The following is a 25,674-nucleotide window of genomic DNA, read 5'->3' as shown; positions in this document are numbered from 1 at the left end:
AAAACGTAAGATGGAGGCCTTTGCAAAAAAGGTAAAGTTGTTGTCAATTTGATTACAATTCCTTATATGTGAATGTTGATATTGTCCAATTAACCCAATTTGTTGTTACTGTTTATAGCAGAATGCAACTCCACAAGCCAAGAAAGGTGCTGGCACAACTAGGACTCCAAAACCCAGCAAGATCCCAGCCAAGACAACAACAAAATCAGCAACAAAACTTCAGCCAAAGAGGAAGAGCAATACACAAGTTGGAGGGAGCCAGGAGTCACAAACATCCTCTAAGAGAGCTAGATGCAGTACTAGCGCCATTCAACCATAGCCATCAACAGCAACAGTCACTAGCCCATCAAGGAGGACCCTGAGGTTCATGGCAAAAACACCACCTAGGGTCTGGAAGGCATTGGGATGAAGAACATAGTAGATTTTAGTATTTACCATCTGTTTTGTAATGAATCTGTCAATGATCAAGGGCTAATGTCCCTGTGATACTTTAGACACCCTAGTTTAAGACTACAAGTTTCATGTTGATCTCTTTTGTGTTGTTACCTTTTCATGGTTATATTTAAGGCTTGTTTGGATATTGTTATGGTTAAGAGAAGCTACTTTAAGACTTCTCCATTATCTAATGACTTACATGAATTTTCAGCAGCAAAGTTATTTGAATTGGCAAATTAAGCCTTGTATTTATTAGTATATCAAACTAAAATAAACTTGTACAGAGCCAAATAATGTATGTCAAAATACAAGAACTCATTGCTATTCATTTCACTGTCAAAACCTTACAATGTTTACAGCAAATGCCTTTACACATACAGCCTCCAAAAAATTTCAACTAACACATCACTGTTATCACCCTAACTGTATGTCAATTTTTTCAATCCCTAAACAATTGACATTCCCTACAAACTAGGGACAACAACAGAAAAGCAAACAAAACAAAATGCTAGCCCCCTAAACCTCAATTAAGTCGATCATATAGCAGTAGCCCAGCCATTGTCCATCCAAGAATTCCAACAGCAAGTGCCAACGCAAATTTCCTTTCAACTTTCTGCAGTTCTTGTTTCAACGAGCTCGCTTTGTTCTTCAGTATTTGAATTTGTGGATCTTGTCCTTCAGACTCTGCCCAACCAAAATAATCGCATCCATCTCCTATCTGTTCTCAACCAAACCAACACGAACACACCAAACACTTCAGATCCTCCAAACACTAACACCCAATGTTATTTTCAAACAAGAGACAGAAAAGAGGAGACTCACCTGATAGTTGATGCAGCCCCAGAATCTTCTTCCTGGGTTCTCCGCTGTAGATGATGTGCGCAATACCTGTCTCTCTCCACAGAAGCACGTCCTCCTTCTCCCACGACTCTTGGTGCTGCTACGCGAACCTTGGGAAGACGACAGACTAGACATTCTCATCAGACGAAGAATATCAACTTTGGGGATTAGGGTTTACTTATTGGACCCGATTTCATTTCTTTTTTTTCGTGCTTCCACTTCCAACTGTCAACTATAGCCAAACTACCAACTTTGCCACGTCGGACACGGCGTCAATAATTTGACACCCACTTAACGGAAGGACCTGATTGATGCAAATCAAAACTTTTTTGGATTTAAATAGAACAGTTTAAACGTTGGGGACTCAAATAGAATTCACCCCAAACGTAGGGGACCAAAATAATAGTTTACCCTTTAAGTAATGAATGCATGAGTGTTTACCGATTTTTCCAAAATTTCTCAATGAATACCCAAAGTAAACTTTTTCTTTACTACCAATATATCTCCATAATTTTTTCCCACACTTGAAAAACACACACTCCTCAATTTAAGTTAATCAAAGATACAATTTATGGACATTAATGGTTTTTTGCTTAGGGAGAATGATGTGCTTAAAATTAGAACAAAAGGAAAATTAAAGGCTCAAAAGTAGGTTACAATGGTAGATATAAAGGTATGGCCATATGGGTTAGTGGGTTTTGATTTCAAAAATGGTATCAATCATATTAAATGCATTCAAAACATCAAATACAGGACATAAAAACTCAAACAAATCTAATATCACAATCATAAAAGGAGCATAGCACACAAAAACAAAATTTGTGGTTCAAAAATATGCAACTTTGCAATTAAAGCTCAAATCTTACTTGGTGTCTTGTTCTAACTCTTTTCTATGTTCCACAAAATGCTTCAAGTAAGTTGAAAAACATTTTTTCAAATCTAATCAATGGAATCCCCTAAACGAGATTTCTTGAAAATTTCTTTGTTGTTTTTACCAAACTTATTTCCTATACTAGGCAACATGCAAATAGAAAATAGTGCAAAGTATTTAGAAAGAGAAATTTACGTTCTGAAGTTGCGGATCCTCTCCCACACTTAATCATTGCATGGTCCTCTGTGCATGTGCATAATCCAGGAGAAAGGCTCAAAGGTACTCCACCTGCAGCTGGCGGATGCAGGGGCTCGGGCTGCTGTATAAAAAAATAAACAGGAATTGAGGAAGAGTTCATATGAGTGTGGTATGATAAAAGATAATGTGTGTATTCTAAATGTGCACACGGTTTAGAACACACACGTTGGCCAGGTAAAACGGCAACCATACAATCAGAAGAAATAGCATGTGTTCCTCAAGTAAGTAGCCTACGTTGCAAGTAAAGGATAAGCAAGAGTTAAGGCACAAATAAGCCTAGGTAACCACAACTAAAGTGAATTGAATATACTTGAGATATTGGATATTGAAATTGTGCAAGTGAATGCGCAAGATTAATATAAAAAAAGCACAACAAACAATAACCAATTCAATGATTAAAAGTAAATTACTTATTCATCCGCAAGAATAAGGAAATAATCATACGGACAAGGTTCTTATTGCAAAAAGTGACAAACTCGATAAGAATCAAGTTACGTTAGCTCAAACAAATACAAATCATTAAAGAACAAGAACCTTGGTATGTGATTATGTTGATTTAAAAACCATGATGAACAAGCAATTCGATTCAATTAACTAAATTCAATGCACCTACTAAAACTTTCACTTAATATGCAACAAAATATGAATGTGCAAATCCATTTAGGTGCTAGTAATTTAAGGCAAAGAATAAGTGCATTGATAAAGTTCAATCTTAAATAACATCAACGATCATCCAAGGTGCACAATTCATGATTAAGTTGCCAAACAAGGATATAGTTTAACGCATATGGTAGTTATAATATATGAATCAAACTCAAAATTTATTTGGGCAATTAAACAAAGACTTAATGTTTAGTGCACATATTCATCAAATTTAAGCCAAATTTCAAGCAAGAAGTAACCCAATCAACATCAAGAAAATACTTGCAACTTATTTAATTAACAAACAACTAAACAAAACCTAATATAATTACTAAAATGAAAATGAAATGCACTTAAAACTAACTAGGGTAAGTAGAAAATAGGGCAAAAGCAAGAACTTGAGTTAAGAGAAGAGAGGGATTGAGGGGAAGCGGAAGTGCATTTTGGTTTAATTCAAAATGCAATCAAAATTATGCCCAAAACTGCACTTGTGCGTATGCACACTGAGTGGAAAATGGAGTTATGCGTACGCACAAGCGTGTGCGTACGCACCCGGCAGAGAGGCTATTAAGAAGTGTGCGTACGCATAGCTTGGAGTGTACGCACAAAAGGTTTTTTTTACTGACAAAAGATCATGTGTGCGTGCGCACATGAGCGTGCGTACGCACAGAGAGGGCAAAGGCTGGGGTGCGAATGCACAAGAAGGTGCAAGCGCTTCCAGCAGAAGGGTTGCAAATGAGTTCGCGTACGCAAAGATGTGTGTGTATGCACAGGATGCAGAATTCGGGGTATGTATGCTGATAGAGAAGGGAACTGACGGTTCGGAAATTTAGCAAAACAATTTCTTCATTGGTAGCATAGTCTAAACCGACTAATAACACTCCCAATCAAAGTTTAATTCAAATAAAAATAATCGAGAGTAATTAAACCTCGGGTCGTCTTCCCTAGGAACCAGTGACCAAGAGCGCACAATTTTGGTTGTGAAAAGCAAGGGGGTTTTCAATGGTTGAAGCAAACAATTAAAGGAATTAAAGAACAATCAAAATTGTAATTAATGAACTAATAAAGGAATTAAAGAACTATCTATGTAATATGAACAAGTAATGCTTTAAAGTGATTGAAAAGTGGTTCAAAACATAAATGAAGCCTTGGCTTGGGACGAGTTAAGGAATTCTTTCCTTGTCATAACCACAACTATGATAATTATAATGGATTAATCTCACCTAGTCAACCCTCAACATCGAAGAGTAAGTCAAGTGAGCATAATTGTTCTTAATCCACAAATCCTAGCTAACTTACTAATTAACTTAGTAAAAAGCTAGCGTTAGTGGAAATAAGGACAACTAACAACCCAAGAATTATCACTAAATCTCAGACATTATAACTCTAGTATTGCATATACTCATTTTCCCCAAGTCAAGGAGTGAAAATTTACTCCATAATCAAAATTGGCATTTCATCAAGCACATGGTAGGCATATTCACAAAACATGGCAAAATTGTAAAAATGCTTGAAACTGTGAACAACCAATGATCAAAATCAACAAAGGCAACTCAACAAACATAAAATAACCATCAAATATCAAATTCATTAACTAGAACTCAAAATTGTAAAAGTATAAATGTATTGACAAAGTGAACTAAAATATAGGAAAGTATAGAACAAGTAGTGTAATATAAAAATTAAGGAAATACTTACAATGGAAATAGCAAGAATCCAAGATCAGAATTGGAAAATAAAAACTTGAAATATAAACCCTAAAATAATTGAGAGAAAACCTAAGCTAAAACTACCCTAAAAACTATCTAAGTGTGTTGTATATTGTATTGTATCTATATGGTTGCTAGCCCTTCTTTTATAAGCCTCAGCACCTTCAGAAATAGGCCAAAAGGCCTCCTAAAACGCGAGCCACATGACTTTTTAATGAAGTCACGCGTTGGGACCTGTGCGGATGCACACATGCTGATTTCCTCTTGTGTGTACGCATGCTTGGCTGTGTGCTTCTCCTTTATTTTCTTCGTGTTTTCTCCCAATTGCATGCCTCTCTTCCACTCTTATCAAGCTATTCCTACCTATTACACCTTAAATCACTCATAAAAAATACCAAAGCATCAAATGGTATGAAAGTGGAATTAAATGAAACCTAAACTAGCTAAAAGAAGCAAAATGCAATAAACCATGAGTATAAACAAGGAGAGGGTTAGAAAAATGTTACCATGGTGGGGTGTCTCCCACCTAGCACTTTTATTTAAAGTCCTTAAGTTTGAATTTTTGAGGAGACTCTTGTTAAGGTGGCTTATGTTTCCATTCCTCCTTGAATCCCCACCCAAGTTTGTACTTCAAAGGTCTTCCGGGATTTCATACTCTAGTCATCCGCTCACCCTCTTGTTGATCTTTTTTTCTTGCACTCGGATGAGCAAACTCTCAAACTACCCTTAAAGCTCCCCAATATTTTCTGGAATCCACTCAATTGTGCTTTGCATCCTACTCTAACCCCAATTCTTGAATTGGCTTTCTTGATGAGTGATAAACTTCAATTTTGTGGTTTATCTTGTGTTGAATTCAGTAATCGTATCAACTTATCCCAAATTTATTCATTGAAAAAGCATGGTTTTGTGAATTTCTTCTAAATTATGCTTAAGAGTAATAACATACTTTTTAGGCCTTAAAATCGCTAAATTTAATTTACTTTAATTCTATTCGATGCCTTGATATGTTTGTTGAGTGATTCCAGGTTTATAAGGCAAGGATTGGACTGAAAAAATGAGGAAAAAACATGCAAAGTGGAGAATTCATGAAGAAATGAGGATTTGGAGAATTTATAGCGACGCACATGCGTGACCCACACGTATGCATGACCAAGAAATTTCGCCAAGCGACGCACATGCATCACCCACGTGTACGCATAACACTTGTCACGTGACCTCATTAAAGAAACATGCTGGGGGCGATTTCTGAGCTCATTCAAGCCCAAATCTAACTCATTTCTGAAGCTATTTGATGCAGAATTCAAGAGGGAACAAGGGGGAGCAATTAGTGTAGTGTAGAAAACATGCTTTAGGTTAGTTCTAGAGAGAGAAGTTTTCTCTTCTCTCTAGAAATTAGGGTTCTTAGTTTAATTGTCTCTTAAATTTAGGTGTTAATTCTTGTTTTCAATTAGTTTTTCTTGCAATTTCTTGTTATTATATCTTGTTTTCTTAAGTCTTCTTGTTAATTACCTTTTTATGTCACTTTTAGTTTCATGAACTCTTGTTAATTTTCATTTCTTTTAATGCAATTGATGTCTTTTTATATTTCTTATTGTTTAATTGAGTTGTTATTATTATTTTCGTGCATATGGTAGTAGTAGATTTTACTATTCATGCAATTTAATATGCTTTTATTTTTATGCACACCAAGTATTTGATAAAATGCTTGACTAAGATTTAGAGTAATATTTTGTGCATTCTTAGCTTGGAAAGAGAAATTAGGTGCTCTTGAGTCATTAATACCCAACTTATGTTGGTGATCTAGAGTTGTTAGTTAATATTGTTTCTATGGACACTAATCTTTTATTAATTCAATTAGTAAGTGATTAAGACTTATGGATTGAGATTAACTAGTCTTATTTAGATAACGAAATAGGATTATCTCTTGATAATTATTGTGTTATGATTAATGACTAGGATAGAGAACTTTGATTCTCAATCCTAGCTATGAATGCCCCTTTTTAGTATTTGTTATCTTTAGTTGTTTGATTTACTTTTATTGTCATTTAAATTTCTTGTTATTTAGATTGTAGTCTTCTCATATGCAAACTCCCTTGAACCTCATAACCAATAACACGCATACCTCATTGCAATTGCTTTGAGAGATGACCCGAGATCTAATACTCTCGATATTTTTATTGGTTTGCACTTGTGACAAACAAATAAAACTTTGATTGAGGGTTATTTGTCGATTTAGAACTATACTTGCAACGAAGTGATTTCTTTTCTTGAGAAGAAATTCTAAATCGGCATTTTCTTCACATCAAGTTTTTGGTGTCATTGCCAGGGAGTTGTATATGTGCGCTTTTTATTGGTTATTGTATATATGTTAATATTGTGAATAGCTTGATTTTTGGTTTGTTTGCTAGTTTTTGCTAAGTTTTAGGAGTTGTTTTCTTTGTTTCTTATTAGCCTTTATTTTTATTCTCTCTTGTCATTATGAATTCTAACCCATTTGGCTATGATTTTGGTTCGAACTATGTTGTAGGAAATGAGAATCACAATGAGAACATGCATCAATGATGGAACAATCAAAGGTGGGAGGAGCCTCAAGCATATAATCAATCTTCATGGCAACAACCTCCTCCAATGTACTATGAGCATGAACCATCCCATGATGCTATCAATTCAATGGATATGGTAGACCACCTTGTCGTTATCAACCACAACCACCATATGCCAATGAGTCCTATCCTCAACATAGCCCTCAACCATCATACTCACAAGCCCCATTCCACCATTCACCTCTATATGACCCTAACCCATACCCACTATGCCAACAACTATATGAGCCATACTTAAAACCACCACAATTCTAACATCCATACTTTCAAGAACCACCACCTCACTACCCTTACCAAGATGAACCACCTCCCATATATGAAAACTTTCAACCACATGATGAACTCTCCTTCCCACTACAACCCTTCATAGAATAATACCCATATCCATCAATCCAAGAGCAACATGATCCTAATTATGTTAGCCAAGTAGAATAAGAGTCAAGGGATCATCTTAAGGAAGTGATGGATCAGCTTCAAGAAATCATATTTCAAAAGGAGCAAGAGGAAGCCCAAAAGAGACATGAAGATATCATGGCTAATCTTGCCAAGATTAAAGCCAACTTGGACTCATGGGATTCATACCATTCACAAAGCATTTTCACAGATGAATATGGAGAATCAACCGAAGAGCAGAGTATGAAGAAGATTTTAGAATCTCAACATGAGAACAAGGAGATAGAGTATGTCTTGCAACGAGTGGAGGAAGTTGAGGTCATTAAAGAGGAAGAAGTGGTTGAAGATCTAGGAGAAGTTGAGTGTGAGGTGGATTCCAAGATTGTTGAACCTTCTTCCATTCAGCTTGAAATTGATGTTGAGGAGGATAATGCGCACCCTCCAAGGCATAGTATGAAGGATGAAAGATTCAAAGAGGTTGAGCAAGAAGCAAGCTCCACCATTGAAGATGATTCCGCACTAACTAATGTGCCTTTTGAAATTGTTGAATCTCCTTCATTGTGTTGTGAAATTGATGACAACGAGGACCGTGCACAACCTCTGACACATGGCTGGAGCAATGAGGAATGTATAGAAGAAGTTGGTGAACAAGGAATTGAAATTGAGGAAGCTTGTTAAGAGGTGGAAGCAATCCAAGAAGAGCACAAGGAAGTGGAAACTACAAAGTCGTTAGAAGCTTCTCTCACTAAGCAACCATCCATTCTTTCATTCAAGTGGGTAACTCTCTTATCCCTAAACTTTACTTTTCCGCTTGAATATGGATTGCTTAAGACGGATGAGCAACTTAGAGCTCTTTGTGGATTCAAGAGCAAAAGTGAGATGGTTAGTGGTTGGTATTATAAATCAAGGCTCATTAAGGTTGAACTTTCAAAGCTTCGGCCCCATGGTTGCAAGAATGCTAAATTGTGTGAGTCTAGGAGGATGATTTGGTATTTGAACGAGAATTCTATGCGCATGCCACCCAATTGGAATTGTAATTATCAACTTGAAGATGAGTGTAAGAACAAAGTTTGGGATCCCGGCATATGTGATGGGGATCAATTTTGGAAGCTCATGGCTTGTGAAGAACTATATGAAAGCTTGGTGCAATTGAATTGGAATCTTGGAGCATATTGGAGATTCAAGCATTATTGGAAGTTCAAATATGAGTACAAGCACAAGCCACCATGACAAGGAGCTTTCCAACATGTCCAACTTAAGGACTTTAAATAAAAGTGCAAGGTGGGAGACACCCCACCATGGTAAACTCTTTTCATTTTCTTCTTTTGTTTATATTGATAAATAATTTTAATCTTATGTTTAGTTTAGTTGGTTGAGTTTATATAGTAGTTTAGTGTCTTGAATAAGGTTTGGTGGTGTTTGGATGATTGTTTGGATATTTGGAATTCTTGGTTTGGTACAAGAAATTGGAAAATTTTAAAAAAACAGAGCACCATGTCACGCATGCGCGTGCCGCATGCGTACGCGTGATCCCAAGATTTTGAACGTGTTAGGATCGTGCATGGACTGTGCCATCGCATAGTCCAGACAGAGAGTTGCGCGAGAAGGATGCGGAAGGTGTGCGTCTATCACAATATCTTCCCACGCGTATGCGTGACCTTCTATTTTCCCCTGTGACGCGTCACACTCCTTTCTCCCAAGTCACGCTCACGCGTCACCCACGCGTACGCGTGACCCCTTGCCCCTTTTCACACACCTTTCTTTTCTTCTCTTCTCTCTATTTCTTCTCTTATTTTCTCTTCTTTCTCTCTCCAAACTTCATCTACCACCACCATTTACCATCCACCATCATTTTCTTTAGTTAGTTAGCTAATTAGTTAATTATTTAGTTAGTTTGTTAGTTGATCTTTCTATTTTAGTGGATAAGTGTTGGATTATTGATTGGTTTTGCTGTTTCTTGATGCTGAAATTATTCATTTTTGGATTTCTTTATTGAGGTTATAATTTGTTGCTTGGTATTGAATTTTACTTCTTTGATATTTTTATATAGCAAGTACTTATGACATTGCCTTCAAAGCTTTCTAAATCTTTTGAATTGCATATTTTGGCCACCATGGGATTTGAATTCTTTAACCATGACTAGGCAATTTTTAATGATGGATGATGTGCATTTATCTTAATGCATTGTGTTGCTTGATCATATGCATCCATATGTTATGCTTATGCCTTAATGATATGTTAACCCTTAATTGATTAACTATGTGCTCTACACATACTTGAAACTAGTCATTTTGGCATAATGCTTCATTTGTGAAATTGGATTGTAAGCTCATCTAGTGGCGTCTTTTTGAAATTCTCAAGCTATATGGACCATGCTTGCTATGTGATTGATCTTACAGTCTATCTCTCTTTTCCTAAGTGCATAGCAACCATGTTTCCCACTTTATGTCAATTAGGTGGTGCAAACAAAATTCAAAGTGTGTTATTGATTGATGTGCGAGTTTCATATTTCATTTGGTTCATCAAGTTGTCTTGCACATAAACCAATTTCCATTTATTATCCATTTTACAATTGCTTGATTCTTTCTTGAATGCTTTTATGCTTCTTTATTACTTGTTTGTTTATCTTAACATACAAGCTTCCTTTAAAGTATCTCAAGCACACTAGAATGAGTGAAGTGTATACTTCATTTGTGAAATTGTGACATCGCTTTTCATGCTAGTGTGTGAGTTCTAGACCGCGCGTAACTAAAAATTCACACACTTGTTTTTATCCATGTCACACATTGATTCACTCACTTCATTTTAGTGATCATCACCTCATTCCAACAATCTATGCTTCTTTGCTTTGTTATTTACTCATCTTACTATATCCTGTTTTCTATCTTTCAGGATGATTCACCATGAGCAAAAAGGGAAGCGGAAGAAAGAACACGCAACAGCTGGTTGATCCACCAGCTGAAGGTGGCAATCCGTGTAGCCGTACCCCACTTGCTCATCTTTGAATGCATTAAGGATAGTGCAAACTTTTAAGTGTAGGGAGATTGTCCGACCAATCGGCCATTTTTGGGTTACAAATTTTTAATACCAACACTTTCACATTTTAATTTTTGTTGTTACCATGTCTTTTAGAATTCTTAGTTGCATTGTCTTGATTTGCATATGGATAATAAACTTAGTCAAAATAATAAAATTTTCCAAAAAATTTATATATATGGCACCCCAATTGATTTGAGTAAAAATTTTTCATTGAACTTGCTTGAATTATATATTATGAAACATAGTTTTTGAGCTAAGAACACACAACCTTGTGAGTTTTGACCCTAATTGTGAGGTTACATCATATAACCACTATTTTCATTCTTGTGTGTATTATTCTCTTCTTATGATTGTGATCTTTGATTTTTTTTATTCTTTATTTCCATTATTTTGTGTATGAATACATTTATATGATTGATACCTTTATTTCATTTGAGCTCACTTACCCAAATGGCCTTACCCTCTTATCTACCATTGTTAACCAATTTTGAGCCTGTTTAATCCCTTTGTTCTTAATTTTAGCACATAACTATCCCTAAGTGAAAAATAATAAATTTTCCTTATTTGGATCTTTGATTAGCTTAGACTAGTGAGAGTGTATATTATTCAAGTGTGGGAAAATTTGGGAACAATGGTTGGGATAAAAGTGTATTTTTATATTTTTGTTGAAGATCTTTGGAATTTGGTACATACTCATGTATTAAATGTGTAAACCATATGCATTGATATACTTGTATATATATATTCTATTTTGAAAAAAAAAGAAAAAAGAAAGCAATAAAAGGAGGACAAAATGCCCCCAAAACAAAGTAATAATAACAATGGATGTGTCTTATGGTTGAAAAGAATGCATGAGTGTGTAAAAAAGTGAAAATTATGGGTAGCTAGATGTTGTATTTGAATTGTATAGGTTGTTATATGTGTTAGGTGAGAGTTTAAGTTAATCAAAGATTCAAATTTCAAGCTTACTTAGCCATATATATCCTTACCTTGATCCTAGCCCCATTACAACCTTGTGAAAATTTCTCATGATAATTGTATGCATGTATGGAATAATTGTTGATTGTTAGATGAAAAACAAATTTTAGAAAGCATGATTAGAGAAGAATTGAGTGAATCAACCCTAAACACTTGAGCGATTAGAGCGGATACACATCCGGTGAGGGTTCAATTGCTCAATTCTATGTTTCCACCGGTTATTATTTTTTTATCTTGCAAGTTTATAAATTCTTTTCAATAACTCAATTCAATTATGAATTTGATTTGATTGTGATTACTTTGTTCCTCATGTTTATATATGTATTCTTGGAAGTTGATTTATTTTGACCAAGTAGTTGCATTCATGTAAATAGGTTGCATATAGATAGTTTACATGCATTGAATAAATGTTGATACCCCTTGTCACTTTCTTGGTTTAGTATGAGGACATACTTGGTTTAAGTGTGGAGAGATTAATAAACCCCAATTTTGTGATTTATCTCGTGTTGAATTTAGTGGATTTTATCAACTTATCCCACATTTATTCACTGAAAAAACATGGTGTTGTGAATTTCTCCTAAATTATGCTTAAGAGTAAAAACATGCTTTTTAGGCCCTAAAATCGCTAAATTTAATTTACTTTAATTCTATTCGATGCCTTAATATGTTTGTTGAGTGATTCCAAGTTTATAAGGCAATGATTGGATTGAATAAGTGAGGAAAAAGCATGCAAAGTGGAGAATTCATGAAGAAATGAGGATCTGGAGAATTCATAACGACGCACACGCGTGACCCATGCGTAAGCGTGAGCAAGAAATTTCGCCAAGCGACGCGCACGCGTCACCCACGCGTACACGTGACACTTGTCACGTGACCTCATTAAAGGAACACGCTGGGGGCAACTTCTAAGCTCATCCAGGTCCAAATCCAACTCATTTCTGAAGCTATTTGATTCAAAATTCAAGAGGAAACAAGGGGCCGGGGGAGCAATTAGTGTAGTGTAGGAAACATGCTTTAGGTTAGTTCTAGAGAGAGAAGCTCCCTCTTCTCTCCAGAAATTAGGGCTCTTAGTTTAATTGTCTCTTAGATTTAGATTTTAATTCTCGTTTTTAATTAGTTTTTCTCGCAATTTCTTGTTATTACATCTTTGTTTTCCTAAGTCTTCTTGTTAATTTCCCTTTTATGTCACTTTTAGTTTCATGAACTCTTGTTAATTTTCATTTCCTTTAATGCAATTGATGTCTTTTTATGTTTCTTATTATTTAATTGAGTTGTTATTGTTATTTTCTTGCATATGGTAGTAGTAGATTTTAATATTCATGCAATTTAATATACTTTTATTTTTATGCACACCAAGTGTTTGATAAAATGCTTGGCTTAGGTTTAGAGTAGAATTTTGTGCATTCTTGGCTTGGAAAGAGAAAAGGTGCTCTTGAGTCATTAATACCCAACTTATATTGGTGATCTAGAGTTGTTAGTTAATATTGTTTCCATTGACGCTAATCTTTTGCTAATTCAATTAGTAAGTGATTAGGACTTATTGATTGAGATTAACTAGTCTTATTTAACTTTCTCCCGATGTTGGAGATAACGAAATAGGATTATCTCTTGATAATTATTGTCTTATGATTATATGACTGGGATAGAAAACCTTGATTCCCAATCCTTGCCATGAATGTCCCTCTTTAGTAATTGTTATCTTTAGTTGTTTGATTTACTTTTATTGTCATTTAAATTTCTTGTTACTTAGATTGTAGTCTTCTCATATGCAAACTCCCTTGAACTTCATATATAATAACACGCATACCTCACTGCAATTTCTTTGAGAGACGACCCTAGATCTAATACTCTCGATATTTTTATTGGTTTGCACTTGTGACAAACAAATTAAACTTTGATTGAGGGTTATTTGTCGGTTTGGAACTATACTTGCAACGCAGTGATTTCTTTTTTGAGAAGAAATTCTAAATCGGCATTTTCTTCACATCAATGAGACTTGGACTCCTTTGGCAACCAACACCCATTTCTCCACCATGTAAGAACCCAAGAAAGATCTTAAGTTGGTGATCCGTCTCCAAGATAGCATATTGATGTGGGTCAATGAAGTTCATCGGTGAAATTATCACCTACTCAATTTGCTCCTTGATTGGAGTTACTCTTTTAGACTCTACCTCTTGGTTGTCAATTCCATCCTCACCAACCTCTTCCCATTCCTCTCCATCACTTAAGTAATATTTTGGAGGTTGTGTGAAGTCCACAACAACCTCCTCTTCAAATCCAATGGGGGGGGAGATTTATCAAGATCATTGAGGGGATTGACCAATGTGGACAAAAATCATTGATGATGGAATCCACTTCTTAATTAATCTCCCTCAATTCTCCCTTTACCTCTTCCGACTCACTCACACAACCTTCCTCCTCTTGTTGCGGTTCAAACCTTAGCTCCTCTTCTTCCACTTGAGACTCTATATTCTCTTCCTTACTACACTCTTTAGTTGATCCTTCGTATTTCTCAAGGGTAGTGCTTTGATCGGTTGAGCGTAGTAGAACCAAGCGGATCACTGCTTCGGCTATAGTAGCCATGAATTGCCCTTGTGTCTTGCAAAATTCTTCTTACTCTTGGAGAAAATCTTGAAGGTCTTGTTGTTCTTGAGGCAATGGTTGGAGAACTTCACATTTAGAAGAGAAGGAAGGTTCATTGGTTGTGAGGAAGGTTGTGTAATCGAAGGGTGGTTTATGTTGGTGAGTATATTAAGGTGGTTTGTAAGGAGGTAGCTGGTGGTATTGGTGTGATGTTTAAAGATGTGGTGATTGAGAATTATGTTGGGAGTATGAGTCATAGGTATATGGTGGTGGAAGTATATAATCATTGTGGAACCCACCATATCCTTGGTTTGGGTATGCACATTGTGGAGGATTTGGCTCATTGTGACATGGAGGAGGTTGCTCCTTCTTCAATTTATTTCCCCATCCCATAATGCAATCAAAAGTTGAAGTTATCACCTCCTACAAAATGATCACAACCATACTCCAAATAAAGAGGGTGATAAATCATAGAGAAAATCGAAAATAAAAACCAAGAAACATCAATAAACAAAAGAAACAAAATCCTAATCACTAACAAAACAACCAAACAACCAAAAAATGGCTATTTACACTATTTATATATTCACAACAACCAAAATTATGGCACTCATTGCCCTAAATTCCCCAGCAACAGCACCAAAAACTTGGTGGTGGCCGGACCGTCGGTTATGAATTTTCAAGAATGAAGATTGCGTCGCAAGTATAGCCCCAACCGATAAGGTGACCCTCGATCAAAGTTTAGAATAGCGATGTCACAATTCAAACCAAATTAACCGGGAGTAGTATCCCGGGTCATCTTCCCAAGAAACTAGTGACTACAAGTGCACAACATGATAATTACAAAGAGAAAACCCAATTCAACAACCTCTACAAATTGAAAAAAGTCAATTAAGCTTAATTAACCCTAATCTACAAGTCATAACCAACTTATTAGTTGAATTAGTAAAAGATTAGCATTAGTGAAAATAATATAAATTAATATCTCTAAATTATCAATCAACTTTGACATTAATGACTAAAGTCACCCAATTTCTCAACCCAAGCTAAGAATGTAAAATCTACTCTATAACTATGTGAGACATTTCATCAAACACTTAGTGTGCATAAAAATAAAGCATCATAAATTGCAAAAATAATAAAATATACAACTACCCAATTCAAGCAAGCAACAATAACATCTTAACAATACAAGAAAAACGCTAAGTATCGTCAAATTTATTGGCAGAAAAATAAAAATAAACTGTTGGTAATAAGATTACCGCTGGATTTAACTTGAGGGTATAAACCTCGCCGGTAACTTGCTGCGGAATTAGCGGCGGAATTTTATTTTTAAGCTACAAATATCCGATGTCAGTTACCGGCAAATTTTTTTCGATGGTAACTTTGGCAACAAACCATTTTTGTTCCCGTATCATTACCATCGGATTTTTTTCCCAGTAAATCCGATGGTAAGTTTAATTTTTGTTTTTTTTTATTTTTTTGACGAAATTAAAGGTAATATTTTAAATTTTTTATTTAAATTTTTTTTTACACAATTAGTAGTCAAATTCTAAATAACAGAAGCCAAATCTGTTAAATTATCAAGTGTACAAATAAAATGTAAAGTCAAATAATAGAGGATATGATACAATCAAACATTGCATCAAAAAATCCTAGTCGCTAAAGATCCTGATAGTCGTCATCGTTGTCTCGCTGGTCCTGCTGTTGATGGGGCGGCCTAGGCGATGATGCCTGTGCCCCTCTAGCAGGGTTGTTGCCACCAACAGCACCGCTGACACCAACAGTAACACTGCCACCAGCGCACATCTGATCATCGTACGGTGCCATGTTGCGCTCCATCTGCTAAAGCCGCTCCAACTCCTGCCTCCACTCCAGCCTAATGTCATCATGGTATGTCATGTGTGAGAGGATCACCTAATACTTCTCCTCAGACTACCGCAGCTGTTGAGCCTATTAGTGAAGGCTTTTGGTGAGAAGCAGCACCGGCTCAAATTGATGCCGTCCTCGGGATCGACGAACCGACTAGTGGTAGGGGCTGATAAATGTTTCAATGTGGATATGTGGAGGTTGTCAGCGAAGAACAATCACAGCCTGTAGACAAGATTCTTGTAAGGCTCAGATGCTTCATCACGCCAAACCATGTCAGGATCGATGACTGATGTAGCATAATTGTTACCGTCGTCTCTATTAGGCTGAGATTGCTGGGTTGGAGCCTCCAATCTCTGCGTGTAGGACTCTTGCGTAACAACATATTTTATGGTTAGGGTTACTGGTGGACGAAATTGTGATCACTACAACTTCGCACAACTAACCAGCAAGTGTACTGGGTCGTCCAAGTAATAAACCTTACGCGAGTAAGGGTCGATCCCACAGAGATTGTTGGTATGAAGCAAGCTATGGTCACTTTGTAAATCTTAGTCAGGAAAACTCAAATGGGTATGGTGATAAACGCATAAAACATAAAGATAAAGATAGAGATACTTATGTAATTCATTGGTAGGAATTTCAGATAAGCGTATGAAGATGCCTTCCCTTCCGTCTCTCTGCTTTCCTATTGTCTTCATCCAATCCTGCTTACTCCTTTCCATGGCAAGCTTAAGCAAGGGTTTCACCGTTGCAGTGGCTACCTCCCATCCTCTCAGTGGAAATGTTCAACGCACCCTGTCACGGCACGGCTATCCATCTGTCGGTTCTCGATCAGGCCGGAATAGAATCCAGTGATTCTTTTGCGTCTGTCACTAACGCCCCGCCCTCAGGAGTTTGAAGCACGTCACAGTCATTCAATCATAGAATCCTACTCAGAATACCACAGACAAGGTTAGACCTTCCGAATTCTCTTGAATGCCGCCATCAGTTCTAGCCTATACCACGAAGACTCTGATCTCACGGAATGGCTGGCTCGGTTGTCAGGCGATCAACCATGCATCGTGTATCAGGAATCCAAGAGATATTCACCCAATCGAAGGTAGAACGGAGGTGGTTGTCAGTCACACGTTCATAGGTGAGAATGATGATGAGTGTCACGGATCATCACATTCATCAAGTTGAAGAACAAGTGATATCTTAGAACAAGAACAAGCGGAATTGAATAGAAGAACAATAGTAATTGCATTAATACTCGAGGTACAGCAGAGCTCCACACCTTAATCTATGGTGTGTAGAAACTCCACCGTTGAAAATACATAAGAACAAGGTCTAGGCATGGCCGAATGGCCAGCCTCCCAATGATCTAAGAACTAGATGTCCAAAGATGATCAAAAGATCTAAAATGATCCAAAGATGAAAATACAATAGTAAAAGGTCCTATATATAGAGAACTAGTAGCCTAGGGTGTACAGAGATGAGTAAATGACATAAAAATCCACTTCTGGGCCCACTTGGTGTGTGCTTGGGCTGAGCAATGAAGCATTTTCGTGTAGAGACTCTTCTTGGAGTTAAACGCCAGCTTTGGTGCCAGTTTGGGCGTTTAACTCCCATTCTTGTGCCAGTTCCGGCGTTTAACGCTGGGAATTCTGAGGGTGACTTTGAACGCCGGTTTGGGTCATCAAATCTTGGGCAAAGTATGGACTATCATATATTGCTGGAAAGCCCAGGATGTCTACTTTCCAACGCCGTTGAAAGCGCTCCAATTGGGCTTCTGTAGCTCCAGAAAATCCACTTCGAGTGCAGGGAGGTCAGAATCCAACAGCATCTGCAGTCCTTTTTAGTCTCTGAATCAGATTTTTGCTCAGGTCCCTCAATTTCAGCCAGAAAATACCTGAAATCACAGAAAAACACACAAACTCATAGTAAAGTCCAGAAAAGTGAATTTTAACTAAAAACTAATAAAAATATACTAAAAACTAACTAGATCATACTAAAAACATACTAAAAACAATGCCAAAAAACGTACAAATTATCCGCTCATCACAACACCAAGCTTAAATTGTTGCTTGTCCTCAAGCAACTGAAAATCAAATAAGATAAAAATAAGAGAATATGCAATGAATTCCAAAAACATCTATGAAGATCAGTATTAATTAGATGAGCGGGGCTTTTAGCTTTTTGCCTCTGAATAGTTTTGGCATCTCACTCTATCCTTTGAAATTCAGAATGATTGGCTTCTTTAGGAACTTAGAATCCAGATAGTGTTATTGATTCTCCTAGTAAAGTATGATGATTCTTGAACATAGCTACTTATTGAGTCTTGGCCGTGGCCCAAAGCACTCTGTCTTCCAGTATTACCACCGGATACATACATGCCACAGACACATAATTGGGTGAAGCTTTTCAGATTGTGACTCAGCTTTGCTAGAGTCCCCAATTAGAGGTGTCCAGGGTTCTTAAGCACACTCTTTTTGCCTTGGATCACAACCTTATTTCTTTTCTTTTTCTTTCTTTTCTTTTTTTTTCTCTTTCTTTTTCTTTTTCTCTTTTTTTCGAATATTTTTTTTTGTATTCACTGTTTTTTTCTTGCTTCAAGAATCATTTTTATGATTTTTCAGATCCTCAATAACATGTCTCCTTTTTCATCATTCTTTCAAGAGCCAACATTCATGAACCACAAATTCAAAAGACATATGCACTGTTTAAGCATACATTCAGAAAACAAAAGTATTGCCACCACATCAAAATAATTAAACTGTTATAAAATTCAAAATTCATGCAATTCTTTTCTTTTTCAATTAAGAACATTTTTTTATTTAAGAGAGGTGATGGATTCATAGGACATTCATGACTTTAAGGCATAGACACTAAGACACTAATGATCACAAGACACAAACATAGACAAACATAAGCATAATTTTCGAAAAACAGGAAAATAAAGAACAAGGAAATTAAGAAACGGGTCCACCTTAGTGATGGCGGCTCTTTCTTCCTCTTGAAGATCCTATGGAGTGCTTGAGCTCCTCAATGTCTCTTCCATGTCTTTGTTGCTCCTCTCTCATGATTCTTTGATCTTTTCTAATTTCATGGAGGATGATGGAGTGTTCTTGATGCTCCACCCTTAGTTGTCCCATGTTGGAACTCAATTCTCCTAGGGAGGTGTTTAGTTGCTCCCAATAGTTTTGTGGAGGAAAGTGCATCCCTTGAGGCATCTCAGGGATTTTATGAGGAGGAATTTCCTCATGCTTGCTTCATCCTTTTCTTAGTGATGGGCTTGATGTCATGCCTTCTCAGTTGAACCGGCTTCTCTCTTGAGTTTCTCTTCCATTGAGCGCCCTCTTCACAAATGTTTATGAGGACTTGGTCCAACCTTTGATCAAAGTTGACCCTTTTTGAGTTTGAAAGGGATCTCGGGGATCACCTTCTTCAAGGCCACAACTTCATAGAAGTGGTCTTGATGCACCCTTGAGATGAATCTCTCCATCTCCCATGACTCGGAGGTGAAAGCTTTTGCCTTCCCTTTCCTCTTTCTAGAGGTTTCTCCGGCCTTGGATGCCATAAATGGTTATGGAAAAACAAAAAGCAATGCTTTTACCACACCAAACTTAAAATGTTTGCTCGTCCTCGAGCAAAAGAAGAAAGAAGAGAGTAGAAGAAGAAGAAATGAGAAAGAAGGGAATGGCTTTGTGTTCGGCCAAAGGGGGGAGAATTGGTGTTTAGGTTGTGTGAAAATGAAGGAGTGAAGATGGGTTTATATAGGTGTGGGGAAATGGTAGGGTTCGGTCATGTATGGGAGGGTTTGGGTGGGAAAGTGGTTTGAATTTGAATGGTGAGGTAGGTGGGGTTTTGTGAAGGATGGATGTGAGTGGTGAAGAGAAAGATGGGATTTGATAGGTGAAGGGTTTTTGGGGAAAAGGTGTTGAGGTGATTGGTGAATGGGTGAAGAAGAGAGAGAGTGGTGGGGTAGGTAGGGATCCTGTGGGGTCCACAGATCCTGAGGTGTCAAGGAAAAGTCATCCCTGTACCAAATGGCATGCAAGAATGCGTTTTTAGCCATTTCTGGCGTTAAACGCCGGGCTGGTGCCCATTTCTGGCGTTTAACGCCAGCTTCTTGCCCTTTTTTGGCGTTTAACGCCAGTCTGGTGCCCCTTTCTGGCGTTAAACGCCCAGAATGGTGCCAGACTGGGCGTTAAACGCCCAACAGCTAGCCTTACTGGCGTTTAAACGCTAGCACGTTCTCCTCCAGGGTGTGCTGTTTTTCTTTCTGCTTTTCATTCTGTTTCTGCTTTTTTCATTGATTTTGTGACTTCTCATGATCATCAACCTAAAAAAACATAAAATAACAAAGGAAAATAGTCAAAATATAACATTGGGTTGCCTCCCAACAAGCGCTTCTTTAATGTCAGTAGCTTGACAGTGGGCTCTCATGGAGCCTCAGAAATGCTTAGAGCCATGTTGGAACCTCCCAACACCAAACTTAGAGTTTGAATGTGGGGGTTCAACACCAAACTTAGAGTTTGGTTGTGGCCTCCCAACACCAAACTTAGAGTTTGACTGTGGGGGCTCTGTTTGGCTCTGTTTTGAGAGAAGCTCTTCATGCTTCCTCTCCATGGTGACAGAGGGATATCATTGAGCCTCAAACACAAAGGATTCTTCATTCATTTGAATGATCAACTCTCCTCTATCAGCATCAATCACAGCCTTTGCTGTGGCTAGGAAGGGTCTGCCAAGGATGATGGATTCATCCATGCACTTCCCAGTCTCTAGGACTATGAAATCAGTAGGGATGTAATGGTCTTCAACTTTTACCAGAACATCCTCTACAAGTCCATAAGCCTATTTTCTTGAGTTGTCTGCCATCTCTAGTGAGATTTTTGCAGCTTGTACCTCAAAGATCCCTAGCTTCTCCATTACAGAGAGAGGCATGAGGTTTACACTTGACCCTAAGTCACACAAGGCCTTCTTGAAGGTCATGGTGCCTATGGTACAAGGTATTGAAAACTTCCCAGGATCCTGTCTCTTTTGAGGTAATTTCTGCCTAGACAAGTCATCCAGTTCTTTGGTGAGCAAAGGGGGTTCATCTTTCCAAGTCTCATTTCCAAATAACTTGTCATTTAGCTTCATGATTGCTCCAAGGTATTTAGCAATTGGCTCTTCAGTGACATACTCATCCTCTTCAGAGGAAGAATACTTATCAGAGCTCATGAATGGCAGAAGTAAGTCTAATGGAATCTCTATGGTCTCATTTTGAGCCTCAGATTCCCATGGTTCCTCATTGGGGAACTCATTGGAGGCCAGTGGACGTCCATTGAGGTCTTCCTCAGTGGCGTTCACTGCCTCTCCTTCCTCTCAAAATTCGGCCATGTTGATGGCCTTGCACTCTCCTTTTGGATTTTCTTCTGTATTGCTTGGGAGAGTACTTGGTGGGAGTTCAGTAATTCTCTTGCTCAGCTGACCCACTTGTGCCTCCAAGTTTCTAATGGAGGACCTTGTTTCAGTCATGAAACTTTGAGTGGTTTTGATTAGATCAGAGACCATGGTTGCTAAGTCAGAGGTATTCTGCTTAGAACTCTCTGTCTGTTGCTGAGAAGATGATGGAAAAGGCTTGCTATTGCTAAACCTGTTTCTTCCACCATTATTATTGTTGAAACCTTGTTGAGGTCTCTGTTGATCCTTCCATGATAAATTTGGATGATTTCTCCATGAAGGATTATAGGTGTTTCCATAGGATTCTCCCATGTAATTCACCTCTTCCATTGAAGGGTTCTCAGGATCATAAGCTTCTTCCTCGGATGAAGCTTCTTTAGTACTGCTTGGTGCATTTTGCATTCCAGACAGACTTTGAGAAATCATATTGACTTGTTGAGTCAATATTTTGTTCTGAGCCAATATGGCATTCAGAGTGTCAATCTCAAGAACTCCTTTCTTCTGACTAGTCCCATTGTTCACAGGATTTCTTTCAGAAGTGTACATGAATTGGTTATTTGCAACCATTTCAATAAGCTCTTGAGCTTCTGTAGGCGTCTTCTTCAGATGAAGAGATCCTCCAGCAGAGCTATCCAAAGACATTTTGGATAGTTCAGAGAGACCATCATAGAAAATACCTATGATGCTCCATTCAGAAAGCATATCAGAAGGACACTTTCTGATTAATTGTTTGTATCTTTCCCAAGCTTCATAGAGGGATTCTCCTTCCTTCTGTCTGAAGGTTTGGACTTCCACTCTAAGCTTACTCAATTTTTGAGGTGGAAAGAACTTTGCCAAGAAGGCATTGACTAGCTTTTCCCAAGAGTCCAGGCTTTCTTTAGGTTGAGAGTCCAACCATGTCCTAGCTCTGTCTCTTACAGCAAAAGGGAATAGCATAAGTCTGTAGACCTCAGGGTCAACCCCATTAGTCTTGACAGTGTCACAGATTTGCAAGAATTCAGCTAAGAACTGATGAGGATCTTCCAATGGAAGTCCATGGAACTTGCAATTCTGTTGCATTAGAGAAACTAATTGAGGCTTAAGCTCAAAGTTGTTTGCTCCAATGGCAGGGATAGAGATGCTTCTCCCATAAAAGTCGGGAGTAGGTGCAGTAAAGTCACCCAGCACCTTCCTTGCATTGTTGGCATTGTTGTTGTTTTCGGCTGCCATAGGTTCTTCTTCTTTGAAGATTTCTGTTAGGTCCTCTACAGAGAGTTGTGCTTTGGCTTCTCTTAGCTTTCTCTTCAAGGTCCTTTCAGGTTCAGGATCAGCCTCAACAAGAATGCTTTTGTCCTTGCTCCTGCTCATAAGAAAGAGAAGGGAACAAGAAAATGTGGAATCCTCTATGTCACAGTATAGAGATTCCTTTAGGTGTCAGAGGAAAAGAAAAGTAGAAGACAGAAGTAGAAAATTTGAACTTTATCAAAGAAGATGGAGTTCGAATTTTGCATTAAGGAATAGTGTTAGTCCATAAATAGAAGGATGTGAGAAGAAGGGAAGCAATTTTCAAAAATTAGGTAAAAGATTTTGAAAACATTTTTGAAAAACAGTAATTGATTTTCGAAAATGAAAGTGGAAAAGAAATCAAGTGATTTTTGAAAAAGATTTTGAAATTAGAAATCAAAAAGATTTGGTTGAAAACTATTTTGAAAAAGATGTGGTTAAGAAGATATGATTAGTTTCAAAAAGATGTGATTGAGAAGATATGATTTGAAAAACATTTTAAAAAGATTTGATTTTGAAAATTAAAAACTTGGCTAACAAGAAAAGATATGATTCAAACATTAAACCTTTCTTAACAGAAAAGGCAACATACTTGAAATGTTGAATCAAATCATTAATTGATAGCAAGTATTTTTAAAAATAGAAAGAAATTGATTTTGAAAACATATGATTGAAAAGATATGATTTGAAAAAGATTTGATTTTGAAAAACTTTGAAAACTGAAAAAAAATCTGCATTAAGAACAAAATCTTCCCTCTTGTGCCATCCTGGCGTTAAACGCCCAGAATGGTGCACATTCTGGCGTTTAACGCCCAAAACTATACCCTTTTGGGCGTTAAACGCCCAACCAGGTACCCTGGCTGGCGTTTAAACGCCAGTCTGTCCTTCTTCACTGGGCGTTTTGAACGCCCAGCTTTTTCTGTGTAATTCCTCTGCTGTATGTTCTGAATCTTCAATTCTCTGTATTATTGACTTGAGAAGACACAAATTAAAAATATTTTTGGATTTTTAATAATAAGGAAAAATCAAAATGCAACAAGAATCAAATAACAATGCATGCAAGACACCAAACTTAGCAGTTTGTATACTACTGACACTAATGAGAATGCATATGAGACACACAAAACACTCAAGTCAAGAGAATTTAAAGATTAGAGTTAGAAATCATCAAGAACATCTTGAAGATCACTAAGACATATGAATGAATGCATGCAATTGACACCAAACTTAACATGAGACACTAGACTCAAACAAGAATTATTTTTGGATTTTATGACTTTGTAAAAAAATTTTTTGTGATTTTCGAAAATTAAGTGGAAAAAGAAGATAAAGGTATCAAAATTCTTAATGAGAACTCCAGGAATCATGCAATGTTTAGTCTAAGACTCCGGTCCAGGAATTAGACATGGCTTCACAGCCAGCCAAGCTTTCAAGGAAAGCTTCGGTCCAAAACACTAGACATGGCCAAAGGCCAGCCAAGCCTTAGCAGATCACTGCTCCAATAGCAAGATTGATAGAAATCAACAAGCTCTTGTGATGATGAGTTGAAACCTCGGTCCAATGAAATTAGACATGGCTTCACAACCAGCCAGATTTCAACAGATCATCATGAAACTCTAGAATTCATCTTCAAGAATTCCGAAAAAAAAAATACCTAATCTAAGCAACAAGATGAACCGTCAGTTGTCCAAACTCAACAATCCCCGGCAACGGCGCCAAAAACTTGGTGGACAAAATTGTGATCACTACAACTTCACACAACTAACCAGCAAGTGTACTGGGTCGTCCAAGTAATAAACCTTACGCGAGTAAGGGTCGATCCCACAGAGATTGTTGGTATGAAGAAAGCTATGGTCACCTTGTAAATCTTAGTCAGGCAAACTCAAATGGGTATGGTGATAAACGCATAAAACATAAAGATAAAGATAGAGATACTTATGTAATTCATTGGTAGGAATTTCAGATAAGCGTATGAAGATGCCTTCCCTTCCGTCTCTCTGCTTTCCTACTGTCTTCATCCAATCCTTCTTACTCCTTTCCATGGCAAGCTTAAGCAAGGGTTTCACCGTTGTCAGTGGCTACCTCCCATCCTCTCAGTGGAAATGTTCAACGCACCCTGTCACGGCACGGCTATCCATCTGTCGGTTCTCGATCAGGCCGGAATAGAATCCAGTGATTCTTTTGCGTCTGTCACTAACGCCCCGCCCTCAGGAGTTTGAAGCACATCACAGTCATTCAATCATAGAATCCTACTCAGAATACCACAGACAAGGTTAGACCTTCCGGATTCTCTTGAATGCCGCCATCAGTTCTAGCCTATACCACGAAGACTCTGATCTCACGGAATGGCTGGCTCGGTTGTCAGGCGAGCACTCGGTTGTCAGGCAATCAACCATGCATCGTGTATCAGGAATCCAAGAGATATTCACCCAATCGAAGGTAGAACGGAGGTGGTTGTCAGTCACACGTTCATAGGTGAGAATGATGATGAGTGTCACGGATCATCACATTCATCAAGTTGAAGAACAAGTGATATCTTAGAACAAGAACAAGCGGAATTGAATAGAAGAACAATAGTAATTGCATTAATACTCGAGGTACAGAAGAGCTCCACACCTTAATCTATGGTGTGTAGAAACTCCACCGTTGAAAATACATAAGAACAAGGTCTAGGCATGGCCGAATGGCCAGCCTCCCAATGATCTAAGAACTAGATGTCCAAAGATGATCAAAAGATCTAAAATGATCCAAAGATGAAAATACA

At 37.6% G+C, this 25,674-nt stretch overlaps 1 non-coding gene across 1 annotated transcript; it reads left to right on the top strand.

The window, feature by feature from the left end:
• Positions 1-22,343: 22,343 nt before the first annotated feature.
• On the top strand, positions 22,344-22,451 carry LOC112699873 (small nucleolar RNA R71). Its single transcript, XR_003152807.1, has one exon. It is a non-coding gene; the product is annotated as a small nucleolar RNA R71 (small nucleolar RNA).
• Positions 22,452-25,674: the final 3,223 nt, after the last annotated feature.

Source organism: Arachis hypogaea, chromosome 6, assembly GCF_003086295.3.
Source record: "Arachis hypogaea cultivar Tifrunner chromosome 6, arahy.Tifrunner.gnm2.J5K5, whole genome shotgun sequence".
Lineage (NCBI taxonomy): Eukaryota > Viridiplantae > Streptophyta > Magnoliopsida > Fabales > Fabaceae > Arachis > Arachis hypogaea.
Note: the sequence above shows the minus strand (reverse complement) of the source record. Positions and strands in the feature narration are given on the sequence as shown.